General features: G+C 44.7%; 1 long non-coding RNA gene across 2 annotated transcripts in view; it reads right to left on the reverse strand.

Annotated features, from left to right (window-relative positions):
* Window positions 1-260: 260 nt before the first annotated feature.
* Window positions 261-25,078, reverse strand: part of LOC115079443 — a 76,386-nt gene continuing 51,568 nt past the window's right edge. For both annotated transcript variants that reach the window (XR_003853289.1, XR_003853290.1), the window contains 2 exons: window positions 1,359-1,429; window positions 261-1,090 (listed from right to left, as the gene is read on the reverse strand). This is a non-coding gene — a long non-coding RNA (uncharacterized LOC115079443). The remainder of the gene's footprint in view (window positions 1,091-1,358; window positions 1,430-25,078) is intronic.

The raw sequence follows: 25,078 nt of genomic DNA on the forward strand, positions 1-25,078 counted from the left end.
GCTGGAGAGGCTGGATGCTGGGGTGACTGAATGAATGCTGGATGCTGGAGAGGCTGGATGCTGGGGTGACTGGATGAATGCTGGATGCTGGAGAGGCTGGATGAATGCTGGATGCTGGAGAGGCTGGATGAATGCTGGAGAGGCTGGATGCTGGAGAGGCTGGATGCCTCTCCAGCATCCAGCTGGTTGTTTGCTCAGGATGGTTGTTTGCTCAGGATGGTTGTTTGCTCAGGATGGTTGTTTGCTGAATGCTTTAAACCAGACGTTCGCTAATGAGAAACTGGTTACTACTTCCAGAGCTCTTTATTTTTTAACATAACATTTGACTAGAGGATTGTTTTTTCAGTAATATCATGTTGAGTCATACTAAAACAACTCTTTATTGTAGAGGATATACCTAAATCTTGCAAAAACTGATAACACCTGTAAAAAGTTTAATCACCGGTGGGACATGTTTAAGGGCAGCTTCCAAACTAATGACGTGAGGCTCCATCTTTTGAGACAGAGCAAAACCAATGCCCCCGCAATAGAGCAGGCTGTGCATCCCCTGGGCAGGGGCATTGCCTTCTCTTCAGTTTGCCCAGTCTGAGCCGTCCCCTGCCTCGTGCTGCTGCTGCCACCGGGCAGCTCGAGTTGGAATAACGTGGGTCAGAAGGCCACAAATTAGAGAGGCAACACTCTTTGGATGGAACAGAGGAAGCAAAAAAGGAAGAGAGAGAGGGGGAAGAGAGAAAGAAAGATGGAATGGCAGTAGTTCTCAAAGCAGGGTCAAGAATGGGTCTGATTTTCAGGCTCTCCCCAGTCACTGTTCATGGGCTGTCCAGGTGCACACCTACGGTGTCAGAATCACATTAATGAGTCCATCTTAGGTTTCCTGGAAAAACCAGGCCTGATGGGAGTTCGGAAGGCCTGGATTTGGGAGCCACTGCCCTAGTTCGTTCCTCGCACCGGGACGCGCAGGAATCACTCTGTTCCACGGTTTGCAGGGGGTTCCTGAAAAGTCGCACGGCCCTGGCCATCGCCTTCCTTCTATTTTGCTTGCAGATAAACCCTGCCGATTGCATATCAATGGGACATTTATTTAATAGAGCTGAAACGAAAACAAACAGGAGATGCCAGAGAGCAGGTTTGCAAAGTAACACTGGCAAAACTTCAAAACATTTTACAGAAACTAGAATTAGGGATTTTTAACCCAGGATTCTTTAAGCAAAATAAATATTCCAGTGGAGGCCAGAAACTGACGATAACACAGGGGAAGTTTGTTGTGATGAGGAAATCCCTAAATGTTGTCGAAAATATGCTTGGAATGGTTAATTAGTATGTAGGGGCTTTGAAGGAAATGATGGCTTCCAGCTTACCCATCATTTGTTTGCCAGGTTTCCTTCTTATCTGCAGGAAACTGTCTCATGGCTTCTGAATTCACTTTTGGCTAAAAAAAGGGAAAAGGATAATGAGTCATGACTGGGCAGAGGTACAAGATCTATTTAGATTCCAAATTTCCACATTAATGCTGGTTAATGTTATATCTAAAGCCCTTCAGCCTATCCATGGGATATCCAGGGTGGACTCTGCGACCAAGTAAAAGTGAAAGTTCTTTAATAAAGCATGCAAAATTAAAAAAACAACAACCCATGCAATTCTAAGTGGACCCAGGGGATGAAAACAGTATGAGCAATACAGAAAGCATTTCATTTTTCTGATGTGAATCATCAGCTATCAAACAAAATGTGCATTTTAATAGAAGACCAGCAAGTGTGTGTGTGTGTATGTCTGTCTATGTATGTGTGTGTGTGTGTGTCTGTGTGTATATGTAAGTGTGTGAGATTGTATATTTGTGTCTGTGTATGTTTGTGAAAATGTATGGGTCTGAGTGTCTGTGTGTGTATGTGTATGTCTATGTATATGTGTGTATCTGTATATGTATATCTTTGTGTATGTGTATATGTAAGGGTGTGAGTGTGAGTGCCTGTGTATGAATGTGTGTATTTATGTATGTGTGCATATGTGTGTGTATGTGTGTGTATGTGTATGAATGTGTCTGTATGTCTTTGTGGTTGAGGTCTGTGTGTGTCTGTATATGAGTGTCTATGTATATGTGTGTGCCTGTGTGAGAGTATGTATGCCTGTGTACATGTGTGAATGTGTCTGTGTGCTTGTGCATGTGTGTGTCTGTATATCTGTATGTGTGTGTGTATGTATGTGTGTGAGAATGCATAAGTGATTGTGTATGTGAACATTTGTGTATGTGTGTGTGAGTATATCTGTGTATGAGCATATCTCTTTGTGTGTGTATATATGTGTGTATGAGTGCCTGTGTATGAATGTGTATCTGTGTATATGTGTATGTGTGCATGTGTATGTGTCTTTGTATATGTGTCTGTGTGTGTCAGTGTATATGTCTGTTTATGAGTGTCTGTGTGTATGTGCATAACTGTGAGTGTGTGTGTGAGAGTTTATGTGCCTGTGTGTGAGAATGTGTCTGTGTGTAAGTGCGCATTTGTGTATGAGTGTCTGTGTGTGTGTATGAATGTGTATCTATGTGTGTGCATATGTGTGTATATCTATATGTGTGTGTGTGTCTGTGAGAATGTGTCTGTGTGTGAGAGTATGTGTGCCTGTGTCTGTCTATGAGTGTGTGTGTGTATGAATGTGTATCTATGTGTGTGCATATGTGTGTATGTCTGTGTGTGTATGTGTATATGTGTGTGTGTCTGTGAGAATGTGTCTGTGTGAGAGTATGTGTGCCTTTGTTTTTGTGTATGAGTGTCTGTCTGTGTGTGTGTATGTGTCTGTACATGAGTGTGTGTATCTAAGTATGTGTGCATGTGTGTGTGTGTGTGTATGTGTCTTTGTGTATGAGGTCTGTGTGTGTGTGTGTGTGTGTGTGTGTTCACACACGTGCATACACAGTGAAGCATATGACAGGAAGTCACAACCAACATCCCCATGTGAATTTGGCTTTGGTCCATCTCAGTATCAACACCACTGATTACAAGGGCTCATGAGAAAGACACTTTGACATCTGTGCGGTTACTTTTCTTACCCTGTGACAACTGTTGTGTTTGGATGTTCGCTGTTTATTTTTCCTCAGGTGATGTGTTTATTTAAACAGTAAGAAACAAAGGTATAATCCTGCTGTGAGATGTCCACCCTACCAGGGCTTCCCTGAACTGCATCCCCTCCCTCACCAAAATGAAGAAGTACTAAAATGTCCACATTACTTACAGTATTATTGGTACTTATAAAAACTTTCTATCTACTTTATTTTCTTTTCATCAGGCAGTTTCCTGCTACTCTATTGTACTTCCAGCTGAATAGGAACCAGGATTAGGTTCTCGCACCTTGAACCTTCATTTCCAACTACCCGGGGATTTTTCCACTATTTCACATTTTCCACCCTCTCCCCACCCCTACTCCCCAAGATACCAGGTCTGGTCATTACAGCAACAGTCCTGGGCCAGGGGGCCACACACCAGGACTCATTCAGGAACTCTGCAATCATGTGTCTGAATAAGGCCACTAGATGTCGCCCTTAAGCAATGACCATGACTCCCTCCCACCTTGGGAGTTGTGAATGCTGCCTTCACGGCATTTCCAGCCCCAGTTGACCTGGGATCGAAGCAGGAATCTTATTTATTTATATTTAAATGTATAGATCACGTCCTTCAAACCAGCTCAGAGTGATGTACAATCACATATAAAAATAAAAGTATACAACAACATACATGCATATACTTTGCAGCTGCAATAATCTTATCATTTATCAACTATTCTTTGCACAATAAAAACCATTCCCTTATTGCTTAATTAAAAGCTATCCTTTTCAACCCTTATATCCATAAAATGAAACAAAGTCATACAATTATCTCATGCAATTACTCTCAATTTGCATTATTCCTGTACCAGTGAGAGCACTGAGAGGAGAGGATCATTTTACTGGTGGCTGAACTGTTTAGGTAAGTATTGCTTTGGGAAATCTTAGAACTTTTAAAGTTTAGGGAGACATAAACTATTGGGGTGTATTCCGATGTGTCTATGTGTGTGTTTGTTTGTTATAATAAGCAAGCCAAAAGGTAGGAAATAGCTTAGAGTTTGTGTGTGTTTGTCTTTCCTTCCCTCCCACCACTAGCTCATCCGTTGATTTATAGGCAAGAGACACTTTCACATTAAAAATCAATCATCTTTTTATCTAAAACATAGGATTACCCCAGCCCTTATCAAGAGTTTAATTATCCCATTGCAGGTCATTACCAGATTCATAGTGAATATAGCAATAAAGTTAAATGACTCTAATTGTACACATTCCTACTTCCATAGCAACCTATACTTAACTAGGAGCTCAACAAATTAAGATGAAGGCAGCAGTACAGCAGCAAAAAGGGGGTGGGTGGGTGGGGGGGTCCTTCTAGTCTTTTGCATCAAGTGTCATATGTATGATTTTTTACCCACTGGTGAGAGGTTGTATGTGTGAACTTGGTGCAAACAGCTCCTGGGTGTCAGAGAACGAGCCTGATCTCTGGAGGCTAGAGTGGCAGACCTGGAGGAGCTGAGGCAGACAGACAGATATATAGAGGAGACCTTCAGGGACATAGTAGCCAGGTCCCAACTCCAGTCTGGCAGCTTGGTGCTGCCTTAGAGGAAGAAGGTCTCATGATTGGAGAGCATCAACCTGGTGCAGCAGGAAAGGATCCTGTAGCAAGGACCTGCTCTCCAGGTGATGCATTGTCCTTTCGCACCGAGGATATCTCCCCAAGGCCTACTGCCCAGGAGGGAAGGGTTAGGTCGGCCATCATAGTTGGTGATTCGATTATTAGGAATGTAGACAGCTGGATGGCTGGTGGGCGTGAGGATCGCCTGGTAACATGCCTTCCTGATGCAAAGGTGGCGGACCTCACACGTCACCTAGATAGGATTTTAGACAGTGTTAGGGAGGAGCCGGCTGTCGTGGTACATGTGGGTACCAATGACATAGGAAAATGTGGGAAGGAAGTTCTAGAAGCCAAATTTAGGCTCTTAGGTAGAAAGCTGAAATCCAGAACCTTCACATTAGCCATCCTCCAGTCTTCTGGTACCCCAGTAGTTTTAAATGATAGGCTGCAAATCACCAGAATCAGATCTGCAATTTCATGTTTGAGTTCCATCAGAACTCTAGCGTGAACACTATCTGGTCCAAGTGATTTGCTATTCTTATTACATCCTCCATTCTCATAGTAATTCCATTTAGTTGCTCAGAGTCATCACCATCAAAAAATGTTTCTGGTGTGGGTATGACCCCAACATCCTCCTTGGTAAAGACAGAGGCAAAGAATTATTCTAGGGTTTGTTTTTTTTTGCTCTTTCCTTGTGCTCCCTGACCACCCCTTTTAATCAGGGAAGACAAGGGGAGGAGAAATAGGTTAAGAAGGAGAGGAGAAAACAGCATGAATCCCACAGTTATTTACAAAGAGGCTTTTCCTTTATTCGACCCACTAAAATCCTGAAAGGTTTAACGAGGTCAATTTATTCCTTTTCATTAATTGGTCTCTGAGTGTTTGATGTTGATCACATTGCATCTTCTCAGAAAATCTGGGCAGCCTTCAGCTCAAAAGTGCTTTGGAGCTAACATCTGAGCTAAAGATATCCAATCAATGTGTTAATAATCAAGAAGGCAGTTCAATGCATTATAGAGAGAAATGAGAGGAATCTCCTCCGCCCTCCCCCTCCTGCACAGTGTAATAAAGAGGCCCATGTTACATTAACATAACTTTATGGAGCAAGCACAAAACAGCCATGTGAGACACGGGATGTTTCCAGAGAGTGACAAACCCCATAGCGTCAAGGGGAGTTAGTTTGGCAGTAAGAGACTGCAGACAAACAGAGTCAAGAGATACGGTAGGACGGCACCAAGGCATGTTGCTGGTGGCCTTTCATGTGCAATTTAAGCAAATTTGTACTGGGGGGAAAAAAAAATCACAAGTTTTGCAAAACCTGACCTGTTACTCGTTTTTAACGATTTTCACATTCATTTTGAAACCCCCAACACAGAGAATTTCGCTTTGGTCCTGCAGAATGTGTGACTGGATGAGATCCCCCCGTCCCATCAGTTAGTACAAACCGTCCTCTCATACCCCAGTACTTCATATCACATTCCTTGCTATTTAACCAGAAATATGAGGAGTGGTATTTCTGCACAAGCTTCCTCCCATTTTTCTTCTTTTTGTTGTAATAAGTAAAGTCCTGGGAAGCATAAAACAAACACTGAAAATGACAAGCCCGACGTGTTACTTATGTGGTCGGCTTATAAAGCCCCAGTCCATCAGTACCAGCAAAATGCTAGGAGATTAAATTCAGCCTAAGGAGGCAGGGATCCCTATAGTTCCCACAGTCTCTGCATGCCCGGGTCACTCCCTCAGAAGGCCATGCAGCGTTAGGGATGGGCGAATTAGCCAAAGCTAAGATGGGGAAGTGCTAAGTTTTGCATTCATGGGACTTTGCAATAGGTCTGCAGAGCTGTTTGGCAGAGAATTTCAGACAACGTCCACTGTCACCAGTGTTTTCAACGTACTTCATTTAAATTTGCATGTTAATAAAGATTGTTCATTTTCTTAGATTAAAAAAAAAAGATTGCTCCTGCTCAGTATTCTACTGTCAAGACGGTATTGCATTTCTTTTACATTCTGGAAATAAAAACTATACTAAGACGGGAAGAGAGAGAACATGAGAAAGAACTGTACAAATCCATGTAACGCTGGTCTGAGTATCAACAGAAGAACTGCAACCAGCCCACATTATCCACGGTTCGCCTTTCCTAGTCCATGATCTGAGAGAATGATGAGCACAAAATAATCTGCTCCCACAGGTCAGACAGGTGACCATTAGCTGCGCATGTGCACTTAAAACTCTCTATCTACCTCTTTTGAGTCACTTTTCCCAATGCCTCCTTCACAGCACGTCTGGTTCCTGACTTTCCACGCTGGGGATCTGCTGTTTGTTGACGCTGACCAAGCATTGCCAGCCTGCACCCTGTCACTTCTCTGGCACGGTCAGTGTACTCGGAGATGACTGGATTTGGCGTAAATAAGTAGATGCGACACGCAGAAAAACGGGGTAATCTAGAATGCTGAAAAACCAGTGCCATGGAGGATAGGATAGATTACTGCCCTTTCTAGGGGTATTTCATAATATATGTGAATTTCTAATGGCTAAGATTTAGTGGGCCCACGCAGTGGGTTTTAAGCGTCCCCCTAAAGTTACATTTTACTGCAGTCCCCGTCGTCCAGAACACCCTATTCCTTTTTGCACGGTGTGGGGTCTGTTTCGTGAACTCATAACATAAGGTATGTTTCTGTGTGTGTGTGTGTGTGTGTCAGTCACCACTGAACTTCCTGGTGCACTCTGGCATCAGGTAGCCGAGACGGTTTTACTGTACTCGGGAAAAAGTCTTACTTCAAAAACAAATATACATTATACAAACTTTTTCAAACACCACAGTTAGAATCCTGTTCCTAGTATAAACACAGGATCTAGAAGCTTTTAATGCTGCAACATTATAGCAGGAGAAAGGGAGAAACTAGTGCTGCAAGCTTATGTCTGGATGACAAGACAGGACGCCTTGCTTCTAGAGCAGGTCTTTTGTTGACACTGGGTTACCATGCACCAGTCATGTTACATCCCTGTGCCTCTGTTTATCCAGCAGTGCTGCTTGCTTAACAAAGTTGTTCCTGCTCCTGACTTCCAAGCCTACCAGGCTAAGACACCGAACTTGCCAGTGACCCATGACCATGGGTGCCAGCTTTGTGGATGCAATGGGTGCCTGAGATCTTCCCAATACTGAGTAAACTCTTTTATTGTGCCAGGGTGGGGTAATCTATCTTGAGTGTAGCACCCCCAAATTGACTGTCGTGAGCCAGCAGCAGGTCAAACGTTGTCGCACAAAATATAGGTGTCTCCCATTCCTGTAGTACTGTGTCCAGTCATTCTTCATACCCCACTGTCAACCTGCAACCTCTTTCCTGTGACAACAACAAGACTTAACCTGCCCATAAACGAAGATTTAAAATAAGGAATTTTACAAGATGACATTCTTTACCATCACAAGACTGATATATTGTATTGCTGTATCTCAATTGCTTTTTACAATCCTTATGTGAAAATATAATACAGGAAAGCATTTCAACACCCCCTCCCCCCCCCCCCAAAAAAAAGTATTATTTTTATTTATTGTTTCAACGTTTTTAGGTTGAGGACCTAAGAAAAGGCTGCATGAAGCAGGAGTGGCTGGAACAGGCCAGAGGTTAAGTAAAACCAAACCCAGCTCGGGGAGATTTCACAATCGTGGGCGTGTGTGGAGAGATAGAGCCACTACTGTCCATCTAGGTGTCCCACCACTGCGGAAGGCTCTCTCTGCAGGCAAACGTATTGTACTAATACATCCTCTATAGGCTAGCGATAAGGGGAATGAAGGGAAAGACATGTAAGATCTTTCTTACTGCTGCTTTGCTAAACTAGTCTTACAACGGCAACTCCGCTGTCAGTAAATCTGCAGGCCTTCTCCCTTCCAGTCATCCTCTCTCTCTATACTTGATTACAGGCTCCTTCAGCTCGACAGTTTGCCCCTGATTGGAGTGGCGCTCAGGTTTTTTTGGTTTATCGAGCTCGGTTACATAAACATTCTATAGGGGCCCCCCGTGCTCACGCCGTGTTTTCAGAACCTGAAATGCTATCACCAGAACAAATGCCTCTTTCATGGGGGTTTCTGGAAAAGCAGAGTTCATTTAAAGCCGAGAAGATTAAATTGTGTTCGTCTGGGAGACAGGCTGCAGACAAAATCTGTTTCAAAAGTCTGAAGGCCCCTGAGTCAGAAGAAAGTTCAATTAATTTGTCAGGAAACCGAACACAGATGATTCCAATCAGCAGGAGAGAGAAAAATGACTTCATTGCAAGCCTGCACGGGGAAGGCCCAGCCTGATTTTTCAATCCACCTCCAAACGCGTGACTGCTAGAATCTGAACTGCGCTTTACTCGGAGTCCAGAAATATTTCAAGAGCCGGACCTTTTTTTTTTTTTTGAGCTCTTGGGTAAATGAGGTCGGGGGCTGTGTTTACGCTTGGCTACAATGGACCCCCCCCCCCCTTGAGGAGGTCCCGCTCCCGGCTCCGCCGGCGGCACGCTGGGAGCGCGCGCAGGCCGGCTTTCATGAATGGCCCCCCCCCCCCGCTTTCCAGCGAGCTCATTGGAGGAGCCGTGCCGGCCAATCAGAGGCCCCCCTCCCCCCCCCGCTGGCTCGCTCTGCCGGAAGTGACTCCTGCGGAGCGCGTGGAGCCTTTCCCTGCGGGACGGACCAGCCGTAGGAGGGCTCCGCTGCTTCCACTCCCCCTTCCTTCCTCCTGTGGCGCCCGTACGAGTTGGGGGGGGGGGGGGGATTGCAGTGCATTCCAGTGCACGCATGCGGCTGCAAGCTCGGCTTTCATTCAGTAAAACGACCCGCAGCCCTCCAGGAAGGAAGGAGGCTCCTCCGCGCCAGTGCCTGCCAGAAGGAAAACGGCTCGTCAGTCCTAGAAATGCCGAACAATTAGAGGAAATCTGCACGAGGTCCTTCAAGAACCATAAAACCCGTGCAAGCATCCTTTCCATAATTAGCACTGACTTAAGGGCGGGGTTTCTGTACGAGGCTGCGCCTTGAGGCAGGCCGTCCACAAAAGTAGGGTTAACCTGAAATAAATGGGTTTCTAAAGCAATGCTTCCCCGCTTCCAGTTTCAAAGCGAAACCTCCAAACTGTATTTGATCGGTGTCCTGTGCAGTGAGTCGCGGTATTTCTCTGTAAGCTTAGTCTTCTTGTCTCACGTGACCAAGAAGTTCACTCAATAAACCGATGCTACAGATAAAAGTGTTAACTCCCCTCATTGCCTGCACTTACAGGAGGGCCACGCTTCCACCACCCGCCCAGGAACAGGCACTGATTTCTCAGTTGTGCTTCTACTGTATCTCTTTGCATTATTGATGTTTAGAAAGCAGATGTAAGCACGTAAGGGGATGTGCAGCCGCTCCGGGAGTGGAGCGCAGAAGCAATTACAGCTGCACCACATCTTTATGCGCAAAATGGAGGAGGACGGGACCAAGGTGGGATTTCGCGTTCCAATGGGGGCCGATGCAATAAATAGGCGCGGAAAGCGGGCGCTGAGCAGTCAGCGCCCGCTTTCTTAACGGGCGCCGTGCAGTATTTAAATTAGGGGTGGTCGCGTTAGCGAGGAGGCGCTAGGGTTGCTTGCGCGCCCCCTTAGCGCCTCCCCGTTAACGAGAACTCGATCGGCGTTGGCGGTCCGCCGGTTAGGGAAACAGACGCCGAGTTTATCGGCGTTGGTTTTCTTAAAGGCCGCCCGGCCAGGGGTTTCAGGAAACGGACGCTTGTCAACGTTATTAAGTAGGAGTTTAAGGAGCGCTCAGCAATTAACGCCTGCTCCAGGCAGGCGTTAATTGCTGAGCGCTAAATGTGCGTCCTAGACGCTCTTTTTTTTTTTTTTTTGATCTGGAGCGAATGCTAATAGCGCTAATTGCATGCATTTGCATGTGATTAGCGCTATTAGACTCACGCCACGTCAAGGCGCGCGTTGAATAGGCGCTAATCCCCTTATTGCATTAGGGGATTGATTAGCGCCCATTCAACCCACATCCGACTACGGGTTATACAGTGCGCGCGGCTGAGCGCACTGTGTTGCATTGGCCCCAGTGAGAGTTGCCACCGTTCTTTTCAAAAAAGCCCTCTTGAATCTTCAGTGCCCCTGGGGCAAGCAAAATTTCCGGTTTCGCTTCCCATCCCAGACTGCGGCTCCAGCAGAGCGGTGACAGCACCAAGTCTGAGCTGAAGCCACAGGGTGAAAGCTGAAGCCACAGTCATCTGGCTCCGAGACAAGAATGCTACCAACTGACACTCCGCACTTTTATTAAATTAAATAGCAGTGGGGAAAATGAGAGCAGGCCGATTCGCATCCAGGCGGCTTCATGTACATTTTAATCCTAAACTAGAGCTAATAAATACTAATTTCAGAAATAGCCCAGAATGTGGGAAAGTGGCAGTAAATGAACTATTTAAATCTGCAAAGTCTGGACAAGACTGGGCTGTAGGCATGTTTCTGATTTGTGCTGCAATTGCTTGGCTTAGCTACAGAATTTGTGTCTTCTGCAGTTTTTCGGGGCTTGTAGTTTCTCGTTTCTGGAACTGATGGATCTCTCCGCCTGGGCTGGAACTGAATTGGGCGTCATTCTTTCTTTCTAAGCATTTAGATATTTGGCTTTTTCCTAAAGGTAGGCCCAGGGAAGATTGCATGAAGTAACAAATCATGGATGGGTAAAGATGTGGCAGTGGTGATGGAGGGCTGTCTAGGATACGTTGGGGAAATGCAGTTAGCTTAGTGGCAACAGGAGAGCAATTCTGATTCCCACCCCCCCTCACAAGCATACAGATTGCCATTTTGAGTAAAGTACACTGCAAAAAGCGTGCATGACTTTATTATTATTTATGTTTATTCATTTTTCTAAAGAAAGGGGCGGGTGCAGGTTGCAGAGTGAACGTAAATGTGGAAATTTCCCTTTCAGATCTCAGCGTTCGCTTTCCCCGTGCGCACCTCGCACCTGGTTCCAGAAGGAGCCAGGTTCCTCTACTCTCCTCCGGCCCTTCACCTTCAAAGGTCAAATGCCATGGGGCGTTTCCCTTTGGAAATGTGGGCCTGCAAGCTCCCCACCGAGTTTCATGGTTGCTGTCTTGGTAGACGCCTGCCTGGGTAATGCCGCCCTCGGCGGGCATCCGATTCCCTCACTTCCAGCAGATACCCCCATCTTGCCCCAGTGCCACAGTCAATATTTGGGCCACCATTGTATTTCGCCCTTCTTCCCCCCGCAAGGTTCATGATTTTGGATTTACGGTTATCAGACTAAGAAATCTCTTCCTTTGACTTACCTTTTCTGGCCAACGAATTTAAAATTTACATAAATGCCCTTTCCATGTTCTGAAAGAATTGTTGCTCAGTCCATTCAGCGCTACTCTTCCATGTATTCTTTTTTGAGGGGGGGGGGGGAATGAGTGGGCAAATAGAATAAGTGCTCCTGCCACATGAAGTGTTGCAAAGTAAAGAGACGCAGTAAACAGAGAAAGAAAGCCTCCAGGCTCTGAGACTTAAACAGACCGCTGTTAATATGTACCAGTTTCATGCACAAGAAATCAGGCACCAGGCTGCTTGGTATGATGTTTGGACAAGAAACCATGGAATTTAGGTTTTGGCATTCCTGATGTGAGGCTCGTTGGAAAGGATACAGCGAGACTGGTTTACCGTTTACTTTGGGTTTCGCTTACAGTAATGTGCTGGGGTTGGAAGTGGTGAAGATACACAGGTCGGAGGCTCTGCACATTACAACCCCAAGGATCCCTCTGTTGCTTCTGAAAACTTTTGGTTACAGTCATATTGGGATGGGGGGGGGGGAGGGATGGAGGGGCACAGTCCTCTCTGGAGGGAAAATTAATATCAAAACTAAAACTCAGTTATACTTTCTTAACTGTGCGTTGGTGATTTTAATTCAAATGAATTCTAGTGAATTTAGCACCTTGTGAAATGTCCTGCACTCTCCTTCATTTATCAACAAAACAGGAACAGCACAGAGGCAGCAGCAGGGCAAGCTCCTCCCCCCCAAACACACACACACACTGCCCCGTCACAGGGAACAATAGTGCAAGCTTCCTTCACACACACACACACACACTGCCCCGTCACAGGGAACAATAGAGCAAGCTTCCTTCACACACACACACACACACTGCCCCGTCACAGGGAACAATAGAGCAAGCTTCCTTCACACACACACACACACACACACACACACACACACACACACACACTGCCCCGTCACAGGGAACAATAGAGCAAGCTTCCTTCACACACTCACACACACTGCCCCGTCACAGAACAGGTACAGCCAGGCAGCAGCAGCACAAGCTTTCCTTACATGCACACCGCCCCAGTGCAGAGGGTGTAAGGAACAGGCAGCAGCCGTGCAAATCTCACTAAGCACATCCCACACACACACACACAAATACACATTATCCCACCACAGAGCTTCTCACAAACTCACACGCCTCCAGTGCAGGCTCTCCCTCGCCTCACACACGCATCCTGCCCTAGCACAGAACAGACACAGCCACAGCAGGATTAGCGCGGCCTCGGCCTTTGCATTTTAAAAGTCACCATTCTCCCCTCTACAGGAGTACTGAGGCTTCAGATGCCAGGCCTGGACAGCGCTGCAGCCTGAAGCAGACACTTAAGGCACTCAGAAAGTATATTTTGTGGCATTACACAAGTAGGGTTCCCTGCCCAGCTTGTGCGGGACTGATCCTGAGAAGCAGCCACAGGAAATTATACAACTTAGGTTGTAGTGGAAAATGTAATGCTTGTTTTTTTGTTTTTTTTTAAATAAATTATTGTATGAGGATTAAATGGAAGTCTCTCAAGATTGTAATGCAATGTGGTCTCTCTTGTTCCGTTTCATGTGGGACCACCAATATTGAAAGAAGCTGAGGTATGTGCCATAGAGAAACAGCTGGATTGAGTGAAAAAATCTTCAACCACTCAGATACACAGTCTATCCCACTTAATTATGTCTGCTAATTATATTTCCCATGATAATTATATATTCTAATAGTCTATGCTATTTCCTGTTCAGAATGATTAAAAACACTCCAACAATCGCAGAGCCTATGAAGCAAAATTTCAAATGCACTGTCTCCTTTTCCCCTATAGCAGCAGAACATCTCTTGTCAGCCACATGGCCAAGGGATTGCAGGTCAGAATGATTCCTTTAGAAGTCACATGACCATCAAAAGTGCCAAAAAAAACCCCCCAAAATCCAACCCTGAAGAATAATTCGGTTTGCAGCTAAAGCAAACAAAATCATTAAGGTCCCCAATTTGCACTGGGTTTGTTTTGTTTTGTGGAAAGCATTGAACGATTTTGCGAGCTCCTTCGACTTAGCTACTAAGGTAACTGATAGTGCAACAGAAATGCACTGAAGCCTCACTTGATGTAATAATGCGATCAAGGGTGTGCATTCGTACAAAGTAAAATGAAAAAATGCAAGAAAACACCCTTTGTTTTGTTTCACTTTCAAAAAATAAACAAAAAAAAATTCTAGCAAAATTCACTTTTTTTTTTTTTTAGCCCTCAGTATTTGCCAGAAACGAAAAAAAAAAACCCCAGAACCACAAGAAAACAAAATTCAGGCAGAAACCCCACCCCCAGCAAAATGAAACAAAAGAAGAGAGAGTGTTTGGGCACAATTTTCCAAGCATTTTCCCCAGGTTAATCGGCTGTCCGAATACGGTTTTCCCTCCACGCAGCCAGCAGTCTGCGCGTTCTTCCATAACGCGTGGCCTTTTAATGGCATTGGGAAGAGGCCTTCCCAGGGTGGGGGGCGTGCTTAGGGAGGGGGATTGCATTTCTACTCCTGCACACTTTATTGCCCAGAGAAATAGAGAAGGTGCAGATGCAGAGCGCCCGTGGGAAGATTCGCTGCCAGAGCTCATGCAGATGTTTACTTCGTTGATGGGTGCGACGTGGTACAGGGTAAAAGTTCCCTGCAGCAGGACAGCAAACTCGGGGTTGGGTAAAGGTGGGCAGAGAATTATAAAAGCAGAGCATATGACTATGGTATAAGGTGCACACCTTTTATTTTTAGGGGGGAAAAAAAAAGGGGACCCAGAGAGAAGGCCCACATGAAGAAGCATCTGAAACAAGGCAATTGGATTTTTCAGCGATCAATGTATTAAAGTTTGGTTTTATAGCTGGAGCCAAGGACTGCACTTGCCGTGTCACTTCCCTCGCATAAATGGAATTAAGGATCAGCAAACCAGTTACAGGTGAGACCTTTTATTGGACTAACTTAATATGTGTGTGACCGACACTGGGGAGAGGCCCCATGAAGAGAGGATAATTCTCAAATGCTCATCACGGTATCTCGCATTAGTCCGATATAAAGGCATCACCCACACCTTTTATAGCTTGCAAAGTGGATTTTTCTATGGCTGCACAAGAAAACGGCGCTGCCCGGCTCTGAGATGACACCGTTTTGATGCAACACTTGGCGTCTGTCGCAGGGCCGGCCGGCACCACTTTTAAAGAGGAGCAAGTGAGGATCACTCCCACCCCTTTCTTGCTTGAAGACCCCCCCATGGAAGGAGTAAGTGTGGGGGGGGGGGGCGGGCCAGGGAGATCCCCAGTCCCAGATCATTTGTGGAGGGGCCCAGGGAGGCTCCCGAGTGCCCTGGGAAGTGGCAGCAAGGGTCTGACGGTGCCTGGGGAAGCCACATTTAAAAAAAAAAAAAATTGAATGATTTATTGGAACTGAAAATACCTGAACACGTTTGGGTATTTTCAGGCAAATCTATTTCCAGTTCATTATTTGGAATGAACTGAAAATTGACTTTTTTTTTTTTTGTATTGAAAAACCATTTGCTTACAAACAAATGCACATCCCTACTATACAGGTTTGTTCCTGGAGCTGAAGGAAGTGTTTCTAACACCTCAGAGGGCTAAATTTCTGCTAAGTGATGCTAATCCAATTTTCCTTTTCCACCTCCTGAAGACCTCTACTTACCTCATCAGAATAATCTTTAGCTATAAATGCTTCCATTTTGCAGCCTTGCGTGCCTCCTCCAGCAAGCAGAAAACCCCAGAATATTTACGACAGGTGAGGGGAGCTATAATGACATAAATCTTGCTGATCATCCTTGTGGGAAGAAATATGGACGCTCTGGTTTTAGGAGCAGTGCCGCGCACACACACAGTAAGCGTATGCATACTCCATCGTACTGATCAGATTATTTTGGCACTTCTTCACTGAAAAGAGACAGACCTTGCAAAACACAAATACATAGACCTGAGAATAAATGAACAAATACCACTCCAGTTCTGATTTCTTATAAAGGTAAAATAAATAAATATATATATATATATATATATACAAAGCACTACCTTTCTAATGAAGACATGTAATACATTTCTTGATTTATTGAGCAGCTTCCAGGAGCTAACGCTCTCTTCCTCAGGTCCAAACAGAGGTAAAACTGCGCGCTGAAATTCAACATATTGGGGGGTTTTTTAACCAATGCGGTATAAGAAATGGAACTCTGGAGGCAATTAGAAAATGGTAAGATAAAACCTCGGGAGTTAAAATAGCACAAACCCAAGTTAAAATGTGCGCTTAGGGGTGGATTTTAAAAGGGTTACGTGCGTAATATACGGGATGCGTAATATACGAGGTGGGGTGGTCCGGGGGGTGGGGCAGGGGAGGGACTGAGGCCTCCGGTATAGCGACTGTGCCGGCGCGTGCAACCTACGCCTGCCTGGAGGCAGGCATAAAAAAATAAAGGTGGGGTGGGATTTAGGTAGGGCTGGGGGGCAGGTTAGCTAGGGGAAGGGAGGAGAAGGTGGGGGGGGGGGGTGAAAGGAAAGTTCCCTCCGATTTCGGAGCGGCCTTGGAGGGAACAGGGGAAGCCATCGGGGCTCCCCGAGGGCTCGGTGTACACAAGTGTGCACAAGTTTGCACCCCCTTACGAGCACCAACCCCTGGTTTTATAACAGGCGCGCGGCTGCGTACCTGTTATAAAACCGGGCGTAGATTTGTGCGCGCCGGGTTGCGCGCACAAATCTACGCCCGCGCGTTATTCTTAAAATCCGGCCCTTAGCTTTCTGCATCGGCTGAGAGCTCATTTTAACTCAGAAACTGGGGGCAGGGGTTCTGAAGAAGTTTGCCTGCCATTTGCCTTCAGAATAAAAATAACCTCCGTGCTCCTGCCTCCTCCTGCAGCCATGGCCGCGGCTTATCCCAGCTCACAAATCATCTTCGGGCCCATGCAATTTTTGGCTCCCTTAACGCGCGCCGGTCCAGCTCTCCGGGGCGCCCGATGCAAAATGCGAATGGGCTGCCGTGGTGAAGAAGGAGGCGCTAGGGGAAGTGGCGCGGCCCTGGCACCTCCTGGGCAGCGGGCGCCCGGGAGAGGTGGCTGCCAGCGAGTTAGGAAAACGGACGCTCAGCTTACGAGCTCCCCCTTTTCCTAACCTGACAGCAGGCACCCTTTAAAAAAAATTTTTTTTTTTGGGGGTGGACGTTTCTAATTTTTTTATTTCCTCCAACTTAATATCACCCCGCTATTAAGTCATATTAATGTGCATAGAATACTATACACTCGTTAATTGGTGAGCTCCAAGAATTTCCTTTACTCTTCCTTCAAAGCAAATACAATGCATTTTCAAAGTTTTCGCAGTTCGAGTCTTCTATGGAAAAAAAAAATAAATGGTGTCGTTTTTGTGTTGTCAGCCCATGCACTCAATTTGTTCCACAAGACCCCTAGAAATGTTCAAAAAGTTTCACAGAGTTCACAAAGCCCAAACCCTCTCGGAGTTCTCCCCGCCCCATTGCCATGAACCCCGGCTCCTGCATTGCTTCAGCAGTTAATTAACAATGAATGTCTTCCTTTGCAAGCCCGGGGAGGGGATAAAAGCTGAAGAGGCCGAGGACAGACAGAACATGAATGGGAGAGGGGGGATGGGGGCCGGGTGGGTGGCTTTTCCAAATTCCACAAATACCAGGCCTGCCGAGGTGATGATTTCACTAATAGAAAAGTCCATTTGTTTACCAGACTTAATCACCCCTTGTAAGGTTTGTTGTTTGTTGTTTGAAGCAGTTCCAGATAATAATAGCCCAATCTATTTGCTGTTTGCAGAAATGAGGATGTACTATAGATGCACAGGGAGGAATTTGAACTCAGAGGGTGGATTGGTTCACCCTGGACAAGCAGAGAGAGCTTTGGCCAATGAAGGCCAATGAAATCCCACAAGAGAATGCGCTGCTCCTGATCACTGAAGGCTGTTTCCAGGTGGCCCGCACAGGGCCTCTGTTGGCTAATTCATAGGCAAGATAGAAGTAACATTCCTCATCCTGTAGGTAGATAGAAATAAGGGCAATAAATACATTTGTGGCTGGCTTTTGAGAGCTCTGCTGCCTTCCTGGGTTCATCAGTCTAGTGCAGGATAAGCTGCTTCTCTTGCAGAGGTGGCTGGCAGCGTATTCAGTTACAGAAAAGGTATTTTAGTGTCACTTGAATTGTCTAAACTCTTCCGCTTGTGTGAGTGTTAAAGAACAAATAAAGGTTCAAACGTGTGAAAGAAAAGTAGCTGTGAAATTCGATATCCATCCAAAAATTTGGAAGAGAATATAACTGCTAGAGGCCGAACTAAATACGTCATGTTGTGCAGTTCTAGGAGAGCATTAATGTGAGCGAATAAAGCTCAGCGTGGACCTGCTGTTGCTGCTGAATATTAAAAAGAGAGCTAATTTAAATGAATTTACTGTGAGCAACAACAACGTGCTCTAACAGGCCAAGGGACCAAGCTGCAAAGTTTTTCCACAAAGAGAATTTTCAGCTGAAAAAGTGCACAAAAATGCCAAAATAAAACAAATGCAGTAAAATGCAAAAACGTAGATGTTTTGCATGAATTTCTGCATGAAAACCCCTTTTGTGAAAAATTGTGCAAAAGTGGCTTTCACAGCAGGAAACCTTTGCATATAGAGAGCTGCGCATGAAAGTTTGCTTAAATTCCGTAGAAATGAGCTGCTGCAAAGCAGAGTCATGTGCCTAGGAAAGGCTTCGTGGGCCCGTTTCCCCTCAGTGAAGTGAACCCGTCATTAGCCAGAACTGCCACATGCAGTTAAGGGGGTCTCGCAGCCTATGTGAGCACCACCAACCCCTCAAGTGTAGGTGAAAGTGGCTCGGCCCCCCCCCCCCCCCTCGCAGGCCATAAATGAAAAAGTAAGAACCTGAAGGGGGGAAGCCCTGCCCGTACCCCTTGTCCCCCAAAACTGATGAAAATTCCCATTCAACCTCCCCGCACCTTCCACTCACCTGTGTACCCCAAAAGCTTACCCCATCCAAAGACGTGGTCTTCCTGGGGCAGGAGTGATCCCCACTCACCCCTGATCTGTTAGGGCCTGTTCTCAAAATGGCACCAAATGAGGACATGAGCTGCTTTGCATGTATGGCGGGGTGAGGAAAGGTCAACCCCAAAGGGGAATTTTCATCAGTTTTGGGCGACAAGGGGCAGATTAGGAAGGGGGTGAGGCTCCCCTTCTATATTTATGACCTATGAGACGCTCAGGGTCTGAGGAGGGACCACCAGAGACTTTCACTTACCCTTGGGAGAGGGGCAGCAGGGTGCTCACATGGGCACCTCTAACTGCCCTTGAAAGTTCACAGATTCCCGGGTAGCTTCATGCATTGCACAGCCGGGAACACCCATTTTTGCTACATTTGCTAATTGGCTCGGAGCTTATAAGCATATGTATCAAAATCATGCGCAAAATAGCCACTAACCTGCAGAAAATACTGTGGGTTAGTACATTGGCTTATTGGACTGGATATACTTACTTAACGTTGTTCTTGTAGTAGACACAAAGTGGGAGAATCCCATATTAATCTGCCACATTAACTTGCACAAGGTTTTGTGCATTCAGCTGCTCTGCTCCAAAATTATGGAGCAAGACACCAGCACCTCTGCACCTTGAGACATCTTACCTTACTTTCAGAAAACAAGTCAAGACTAGACTATTCAGCCAGGCTTTACCCCAGACACCAATTTAATAAAGACAGAGACTGAGGGGGGTTATTTTCTATCCGTATCGCACGCGATAGCAAGCGGGGGGCGGAGTCGGGGCAGAGTCAGGGCGGCGAGGAGGCGGACGCGGCGGTATCTTCGCTGGAGGCTATAAGGTAAGCTACGTTATCGCCACCAGTAGCGTGCCCAGTGACACCACCTTTCACGGTGGTGCTATTCGGTATGAAAGCCGGCAGCAATAGCACCACCGGCCCACCCACCCCCTTTCGCCACCCCACCCCCTGTTATCGCCAGGATTCACCATTCTCTGCGAGAATGGAAAATCCAGGCCTAAGACTCCCTTTTATCAATGACTACCTGACTCAACCTTAAGGCCACTTCATCAGCCACTGCTGACTAATTTACTTCAATACACCTTTCACTATCCTGACTTCTTAATCATCCCAATAGAGCAAGGATTATTATTGCATCCCGACTAATCCAAGATGTCCAATTATAAACCATTCCTCTATTAATACCTATATATATCCCTTGTGTTTGTCTCTACACTACTGTATATTGTGATGTAAATCTAATGAGAATTTATTATACTTCGATTGTAATCCGCTTTGAGGCTTCTTGGAAAAGGAAGAATATCAAATGTTTATAAATAAATCTGGCCCTAAGTCTTCAACGTCCATTAAAATACCAGGTATTTTACCAAATCAAGAAAGGAAAAGAAGAGAACATAAGAATTGCCATGCTGCTTCAGATCAAGGGCCATCAAGCCCAGCATCCTGTCCACAACAGTGACCAATCCAGGTCACAAGTACCTGGCAGATCCCCATAAAGAAGATCTCATTCCTGTTACTCACTCCTAGGGATAGTGATAACTTTCCTTAGCCTCCCTGGCTAGTAACGTGCTATGGACTTTTCCTCCAGGAGCTCGTCCAAACCTCTTTTAAGCTCCGCTACGCTCGTCACCTGGATCACTTCTTCTGGCAACAGAATCTGCAGCTTGATAGTGCGCGGAGTGAAAAAGTACTTTCCACGATCTGTTTTGAATCTGTTGGTTGTTAATTTCATGGAGGGTACCCTTGTTTTAGCATTATTTGAAAGGGTAAATAGCCATCCTTTACATACCCGTTCCAACCCATTCATGATTTTATAAACCTCTATGTCCCCTCTCAGAGTCTCGTTTCCAAGCTGAAGAGCCCTAGCCTGCGTAGCCTCTCACCATAGGAGAGACGTTCCATCCCCTTTATCATTTTTGTCTCCCTCCTCTGCACCTTTTCTAGTTCCGATCTGTCTTTCTTGAAATGGGACGACCAAACTTGCACATAATATTCAAGGTAGAATTGCACCATGGCTCTCTACAGAGGCAATGTGATATTTTCTGTTTCATTCTCCATTCCTTTTTGGTTCATTCCTAACATTCTGTTTTCTTTTTTGATGGCCGCTGTGCACTGAGCTGAGGATTTCAACGTATTGTCCACAAGGACTCCAAGGTCCTTTTCCTACGTAGGTTATTTCAGATTAAGAGAAACTTCTATTCTCCAACATGCACCTAATGTCTATATCAACTCTTAATCTTCCTTAATAACGAGGTTACACACAAAGTTCTAACGTTATCATTATTCCAACTAAAAAGGGCAATAGTATTTTTAACAGGTAATAAAATCCAGTAGTATCTTGTCTAGCCCTCAGTGAAAGCCAATCCAAGTTTTGTCATGTAACACTATAGTGAGTCCCCAAAAGACACCATACTGAAGAATAATAGACACCAACCTGTTATACAGCTCATAAAACCAAGATAATGCCTCATTGTCAAACATCTAACAAGAGAATCATCAAGGTGAAAGCCTCATTGAAAGTCTGATACCTTTTAAGCACACACAATACAGCTATACCCTGAACATAACCTAGCTGAAAAAGGTCTGATGGAGAAAAGGGAAGGATAATTAATAGCTGTAAAAGGGTTTCACATTCAGAATTTAAAAAGATCAAGAAAGATGGGTTTGGGGAATCCCCACTGAGTGATTTGCTCTTCCTGACTGCCAGGATATAAGAGGGTGCCCAGTGCAGGAAGCATCACTTCAATCATCTTAACATTAATTTTGTAAAACTCAAACTTTTCCGCAACTCCTTCCCCCCAAACACCCATAGCGTGGCGCATTTTATGAGGGGAGCACCCACCCCCCTTCCCATGCCGGCATGCGCCTTGCTAATAAGGAGGGGGACCTCCAGGTCCCAAGACCAGGATCTTACAGACTGCTCTCAGCTTTTATGCCAGGACCATTAGAAAAGTCGGCGTGCGTTTATTTATTCCCATTGAAAGGAGGAGGACACTCCAGCTCCAGCTGGAAAGGACTGGGGCTCCGTACTGCTCAGGTTACCCTCCTTCCTAACAGTGGCTGCACAGTTGCCCCAAAGGCAGGGGTGAAATTGCAAACAAGATTCTTATTTATTCCCTCTCCGCTTGTCTTTTTTTCCCTCGGTGTCTTGCGAAGAATGAATTTTGTGATCAAGTTAGTGGAACTGAAGCCTACTGTGACTTCTATTCTATACTGAACAGAGAGGATGCCCGGCAGCACCCTCAGCTGTAACACACATTTGAAGCTGTCTTTCTAAACCATGTGTTGTTTTTTAATCTAAAAATGTTGAGGCCTCTGTGTTCTTACTTGACTCTATCAATGTTCAGTCTTTGGTGCTTGGCCATATAGATTATTGTACCACTTTGGTTTTTGGGCCTTCCTGACGAGATGTTTAAAAGTCACCCAATTAATCCAGAATACTGCAACCCATATGTTGTCTGGAACTATATAAGTCCTGTCTGCAACGGTTGCATTGCCTCCCAGTTAAATGGAAGGTGACATTTAGAATTGCCGATTGCGGTGCATAAGCTACTGATGGCAGAGGATATTTGTGCCCTTCAGACAAAGCTTTCCCGGTGTGTGCCAGGAAGATCTTTAGTTCTGAGAATGCCAATTTGCTTGAGTTACCCCCTGCTAGGGAATTTAGGGGAGTTGCAACAGGTGCTAGGGCCTTTTCATGGTCTGCTCCAGCCCTGTGGAATTCCATCCCTGTACAGCTCAGTTCGTATTTGTGTCGTCGGGAAGCAGTTAAAAGCACCGATTTTTGTTTTTTAAGAGGGTTATGGACGAGCAGTGTTTATTTCTGTTATCTTGTGACTATTTGTTTAATGTTATTTTTATATTTTTATTTATTTGTTTTTAAAGATTTCTATTGTATGGATGTTTTATGTGATCTGCGCTGGACTTAATTATGATTATAAGATTTGTAATAAATAAGCGTTTGGCCAAACATGATACAGCTACCAATTTACTTGTTCTTTAAATGCCATTCCTTCTTCGTTCCCCTGATGTCAAAGGCTGTCGTTGAAACAGCGTCCCAAGCACTGTAGAGTTACGAGAGAACTAGGATCATAAAGGGGATCAATTTAAGGTTCATATTCATTAAGATTCTAATTATTATTTTCATTATCTTATCATTGTTTACCTTCCCCCACAAATATTCAGCAGTATGCTAAGCTCCCACTCTCTCTCCCATTGACTCTGTTTGATCTTAATCAAATCATTTTTCCCTCCCTGTGCCAACATTTACAGAACTAGAATTTTGTAATAATAATATTATCTGCTACATCTTCCTGCATTCTTTTCAGCATTATAATGCAGATTTGACACCAAAATGGCTATAACCTGACTTTCTGTCCCCAGAGAGGCCTGTACGGTTGTTTTTGGCATTTGATGCTTGTCAAGCTCATTGGGAGCCTGTTTGGGGAAAAGGCACCTCAAACAGCAGCTGCCAGTTACTTCTCTTGTAATTCCTGTGGGTGTTAATACTCAGGATCTTACAGCTTCACAGATTCCATCTAAGAAATGTCATTCCACAACCCATGGATCATTCGAAACTCAAATTCCTGTTTCTATTACAATCCACATTTAGCGCAATTCAATGAAAAGAAGATGACAACAGCCATTAAATGCATGTATACAGGCACCAAACTTTTATATCAACACCAACAGACTCCCACCTAATACAACATCAAGAAAACAGAGATACCATCTTGTCCACCCATGAACTCTCAGCACAACCACGAAACCCATGATACGCCGCTCAAGAACTTTTCCAATATATAATAACTAACACCTTTCCTGTTGATTCTACCATGGTTACCTAACTTTTTCAACTATTATACTCCCTGTAGAAACCCTGATGTTACTTTCCCCACCTATTTTGATTACTGTAAACCGTTATGATGGCGAAACCGAATGACGGTATGCAAAACATGTTAAACAAATAAATAGATAAACTGCGATAAAATTTGACACAATTACTAATATCTTTACTAATATGAGCTCTAGGTATAGATTTATAATGCAATGAATGAAATGAAGAAAATAGGAATAAGTATTATTATATTATCCAGTTTTGTGACCCTACTCAAATTATAGAGCACATTACCTTCCCTATGAAATGCCTTGAAATGTAAACATACAGGGTCATGGATTCCTTCTATGGAACAGAATAATCTGCAGAATTCCGGAGGTCTAGAAATGACCCAATATCTGGTGAGCTTCAGACTGAAGCTCTTCTTTCTTGTTGCAACAGATATTTTGTCTTTTTCCCCAGTCTGGCAGTCATTTCTTGCACATCTCTGAAATTCCCACATCGCTCTTTTTTCAAAGTAACATTCCTTGTTTCTTTCCTCGCTAACACTGATATAAATGCCCCACTCCTCTCCTAATTCCTAACTTTCTTCAAGCTTTTTAATAAGGATTCCATATAAAATGCAGGGTGGGGGGCTTGGAAAAGCAGAAGATTTGTCTTGTAAAACGTGAAATTTCTTAGGAAAATCCATATTTTTGGCACAGCCTCTCTAAAAATCTACTTACACCTATCATTAGTTCAAACTTAATAGTTAAGCAGACTCTTACTTTTCTCCTGTCATTTAGAGTGAGTTAACTGATGAAGAGAATGAGTGAAAGTTTAACTCTTTTTGTTTGGATCTTGATGAGAAATGTAATGACTTGAACAGGCACAGGGATTAATCTGAGAAAGGCAGACATCAGAGAACCAACCAGTGGCATCATGTTTAGCCTTCCAAAAATAAGAATAATTATAATTATACAGATTAGCAAAAGTTATTGCCAGACACAAAAATATTTCCTAGTTAAATGGTTTCAAATAAACCTTCTATTCTCATCAGGCTTTCCTATATTAATGGTCTTCCCAAGTCACAGTAACTGAGGAGAAGTTCCCGGTAGAAGAATTTAAGACTCACTCTTAATTGACTTGCCATTTTTCATTCAGACAATTCATTTTAAGCCCATTTGAATGACCCACAGATCTTATTTAAGTCGAAAAGAGTTCATCAGGATTAAACTCAGAGTCAAGAAGAGCTAAACACCAGGAGAACGGCTCAAGATGAGGCTTTCCGACTTCA

Source organism: Rhinatrema bivittatum, chromosome 17 (genome assembly GCF_901001135.1).
Source record: "Rhinatrema bivittatum chromosome 17, aRhiBiv1.1, whole genome shotgun sequence".
NCBI classification, from domain to species: domain Eukaryota; kingdom Metazoa; phylum Chordata; class Amphibia; order Gymnophiona; family Rhinatrematidae; genus Rhinatrema; species Rhinatrema bivittatum.